General features: G+C 47.4%; 1 long non-coding RNA gene across 1 annotated transcript; it reads right to left on the bottom strand.

Moving 5' to 3' along the window:
- Nucleotides 1–10: 10 nt before the first annotated feature.
- LOC121965275 lies at nucleotides 11–4,662 on the bottom strand. Its single transcript, XR_006107470.1, has 3 exons — nucleotides 4,504–4,662; nucleotides 1,338–1,661; nucleotides 11–193 (listed from the first exon to the last, which is right to left on the bottom strand). It is a non-coding gene; the product is annotated as an uncharacterized LOC121965275 (long non-coding RNA).
- Nucleotides 4,663–4,691: the final 29 nt, after the last annotated feature.

The raw sequence follows: 4,691 nt of genomic DNA, 5'->3' as shown, positions 1-4,691 counted from the left end.
AGCTCTGAGGAGGTGAGAGGAGCTCTGTGGAGGTGAGAGGAGCTCTGAGGAGCTCTGAGGAGGTGAGAGGAGCTCTGTGGAGGTGTCATTCAGCTCCCTGAGCTCCTTCAGACTCACTTGGCGCTCTCTCACCCGGGTTATGATGATCCAGCTCAGTGTCCTCCCGTCTGTCCACCTTCTGCCTCGTCCCGGCCTGCAGAGACATGACAGCAGCACAGCCTGTAAATAAAGGTATGTATAGCTTATATAGATGTCTATCTGTGTCTGACTGTATCTCTTTATATACAGTCTACGAACAGCACACGGAGAAGACCAGTACCTTACAGCAGAAGTCAAGTCAAGTCAAGTCAGTTTTATTTATAGAGCCCATTATCACAAAACAAGGTTTGCCTCAGAGGGCTTTACAGAGTACGACATCCCTCTGCCCTCAGACCCTCACATCACCCGAGGAAAAACTCCCCAAAAAGAACCCCTGTAACGGGGAAAAAAAGAGGAAGAAACCTCAGGAAGAGCGGTAGAGGATAGTGAGGGATCCCTCTTCCAGGACGGACAGACGAGCAATAGATGTCGTAAATAGCAAATGAAATACAATCATGGCAAAAAAGGAAAGAGAGAGAGAGAGAGGGGGGGAGGGGGTGGGGGGGGGGGGCACAGCAATAATAGAAACAGATGCATGTCATATTACAATAACAGCAGGTGTGAAATTAGTAATTGCTCTCTATGATGATGTTGATAGAGATGATAACAGTCTCATGCATATGTGAAAGGGGGTACACAGAAGCACAAGTAGAGGACAGTATTCGCCATCAGCAGAATCAGCGGCAGGACGGCCGCTCTGATGATAAAAGGTGAGGAATCTGGTGGTGAAACACACGAACAGACGTGACGTCACGAGTCCAACAGCTCACATCAAACAAAGTGCAGAGAGCTGACGTCTAAAATGGGTTTACGGTTTTTAACTGTCAAGACTCGCTGCAAAGGCTGGCTGTGATTGGGTTTAAATGACTCGACTGGAGGTGTGATGTTACGTTACACGGGACGTCACAGCAGTATCGACAAGTTCCAACGTTACCGATTTTTGGGTTTGAAATAAGCAGAACCAGGTCCTAGGTCACAGTGATCTTTGACTTTTGACCTTTTACCACCAAATTGTAATTAGTTTGTGGTGGAGTCGAAGTGGACGTTTGTGCCAAACTCAAAGAAATTCCCTCGAGGCGTTATTGAGATATTGCGTTCATGAGAAGAGGATGGACAACCTGAAAACATAATTTGTACGACTCTGAGGTCAGCTGATCGTTTTCATCTTTTCCAAACCTGCATGTGAACAGTCAGCTCACCTGAGACGGTGACGGAGAGCAGGCGGCTCTCAGAGGAGAAGTCACGAGAGAAAACACGGACGCCGTAAACGCAGCTGTAGGTCCCGTGGTGGGCGGGCTCTGCAGCAGGAAACGGGAAGCTGGCAGAGTGATTGACAGCCGGCCGGGTGTAGTCACGTGATGAGTCGGAGGAGGCGAAGCGGAGCTTGAAGGAGCCTCCTGGATACTGAGGCTGGACGGAGCAGCTGATGTTAAAGCTGGAGCCCCTGGACACCTGAAACCCCTGCTGCTGGGCCTCGGAGACCCCGTCCACGGACACGGAGATGTTGGGCTGAAACAGCACGTCTGTAAACAGAGAGAGGACGAAAGGTCAGAGGTCACCCTAAGTTCAACAAAATGGACACCCAAAGAGGAGGTGATGTCACGCGAGCCCACGCTTGGCACACAGTCTGTATTCAGGCACCTTTCGTAAAAACCACATCAATTTCTATTTCTGTACATTTTCAGTATTAACTCTTTACCAGCTACTGAATGTTGGATGTTCAGTACAACAGAGGACACACAATGGTGCAGGCTGTGCACCACAGATAGTGTGCATTTGTGCGTTCTGACCTACAACTAGGGCTGAGCGATATGGAATAAAGCCTTATCACGATAATTTTTTCATATCAGTTGATATCGATATATACACCACAATATACATCAAATGACTATTTCTGTCGAGCTTAAAGGTTCCTTTGACTCCTCAGTGAGATATGAAGATATCATGACCAGTGATCACGATAATGATTATTTCAGCAGATACCGATAAACCGACAACTTATTTTTGTTTGTTTTCCATCACCTGAGGGTCTGAAAGGCTGAGATGTGCTGAGTACAGATGAATTTAATTTGTGCATTTTCATAAAAAAATGACATTACAGACAAAAAGCTGGAAAATCACTTTTTTTTAAAGAAAGTCATTTTCAAGAGCAAAATCAATTTCATTTTTATATTTTGATTTTTTTCCCTCTTATCTTCTTTTGTCAACTTGAATTGTACAAAAATAATGCTGAAAATAATATTGTGTTTGAGTTCCAGTGGAACTTTAGAGAGGAACGTTCCCAAACTGTCAGGAAGCAGCTACAGAACCGTCCCTAAGTGACGGCTCTGCTGTGATCTCTGCACATTTACACCAAACATCAGACATCAGTTTATTCTTTCAGCAGAACCGAGACCCACAACACCTGAACTCAAACCGCATCCAGCGTGTCCTCTCATCATGTCCCCTCATCATGTCCCCTCATCATGTCCCCTCATCATGTCCCCTCATCATGTCCCCGTCACACACACGGAGCAGGAGGAGGGAGGGGGAGACGGTGGCCGCTTACACCGGTGTTCAGCAGTTACTGTGAGCAGCGAGCACGCTAATAAATGACAGTATGTAGGACGGCATTGAGACATTTTGGTGTCCTAGAAGAGACTGAGATCACCTGAAGGACAATGAGAGAGGAGTGGACATTCAGAGACATCAGCGGAGACACCGGCGGAGAATGAGAGCGGAGTGAACATGGCTGGAATGCGTTCCATCGTCATTCTGTCGCCTACATCTCATATTTCAATCGAGGAAAATTTATATCGTGATTGATATCGTTATGGTTTTATCGCCCAGTCCTACTACAACATAATGATAACCAGGTGCCTGACCGAGTGTAAGTGAACACACAAGCCTGAGCCTGCACCGATGGAGGACTATCTTTGAGGGGTCAAATTTCCCTCTTTCATATTTTGGGTGGTTCGTGACCCCAGTCACCTGTGCAGAATACATGCATGCTCCGGCTCCTCCATCCTCACGATTCTTCCTCGCCTCCTCTGCTTGCAAACAACCTTTTCCTCGTCTCCTGAAAATGTCTCCATCATCATCTGACCACACTTGGAGACACATCAAACCGATGAGCGACCACTCGAACCTCTTCACCATCTTTCAGCAGTTGAATTGCTCTCACAACCTCAGTCTGGTCCAAATTCTGTCTGACAACACCACCCACCATCAGAGGACATCCAGCAACCACAGTCCAAACAGAAAACATCCTGCTGTCCAGAGACTAGAGTAAGAGCTGATAAAAGTCCATTCCTTCTATCAGCGTATGTTCACACTGACACTCCTAAAAGGATCTTTGAAAACTCTCCTGTTGTTAAACTGATCCCCCGATGACACAAACTCCGTACAACATCTAACGCTGGCCTTTGACCTTGCATCAGAGTGCTTATGGCTCCCACAAGGTCCGTCCATCCAGTGCAACAGCTTGATCCGGGATGTTAGGGGTTAACTATGTCTCTGTGAACATGTGCGCAGAGCAGTCCCAGATCTCCCGCTGTTGAGTGAGCCATCACATCTCAACCACTTCGGTCTCCTGCATCAGACATTAGACAAAAAAAGTCTTGGTCAAGGAACAGCTCCCACTCTGAGTCAGGCCACATCACCGTGATACCGACTCTTCTCCCTCTTTTCGTCCGGCACTTTGAGTTTCATTTCTCCCCTCTGGTCTGACTGGCCGCTTGGCGTATGCCGTTGGTGGAGATCCTCTCGTGGTCTGCTGCATTCAGTCCAAACCCCAAACAACTTTTCCCGATGCTGAAGTGCCACTCTATCATAGAAAAGTCATGCTTCAGCAGAAGGGGCCATGGAGTTGAAAAAATAAAAAAATATAGCAAAAAGATTTTTGAGGACAGGCTGCTGCATCTACATGCACTGCCGTACATATCTTAAGTATTTCTTGGGGTGGCTGTGGCTCAGAGGAGAGTGGGTCGTCCTCTAATTGGAAGGTCGGTGGTTCGATCTACGACTCCTCCAGTTAACATGTCAAAGTATCCTTGGGCAAGATACTGAACCCCAAATTGCTCCCAGTGCTGCGCTATTGGAGTCTGAGTTTGTATCAATAGTTACTGAGTAGCAGGTGGTACCTTGAACTGTAGCAAGTCACGACGCGTGCGTGTGAATGTGACAGGTAGTGTGAAAGCACAAGTGGTCGCAAGACCGCTATGCAAGTACAGTCCATTTATCTGTCTGCATTCAGCAGCTGATTCACTGAGGCAGCAGCTCCTCAGACTCTGTCACAGCTGCTGGAGACAGTCTGCTGCATCTGAGTCAACCTGAGTACATTACTGTCAGAGATGATGTCACTGATGATGTCACTGATGGGCTTACCTGAGCAGGTGAGTTCCAGGATGGACGAAAAAGGTTCTGATCTTATGCACTCCCTCAGATTAAATCCAGACTGAATACAGCGAGGCCAGATCCACCACACAGATATATCTGAGGACTCCTGTCTCACTGTTACAGAAACAGCAGAGCCACAGTCGAGCTCTCTGCAGGCAGCTGCTGCTTCGTTCAGG

This window comes from Plectropomus leopardus, unplaced genomic scaffold (assembly GCF_008729295.1).
Source record: "Plectropomus leopardus isolate mb unplaced genomic scaffold, YSFRI_Pleo_2.0 unplaced_scaffold1933, whole genome shotgun sequence".
NCBI lineage: Eukaryota > Metazoa > Chordata > Actinopteri > Perciformes > Serranidae > Plectropomus > Plectropomus leopardus.
The sequence above is the reverse complement of the archived record's forward strand: the minus strand, read 5'-3'. Positions and strand labels throughout refer to the sequence as shown.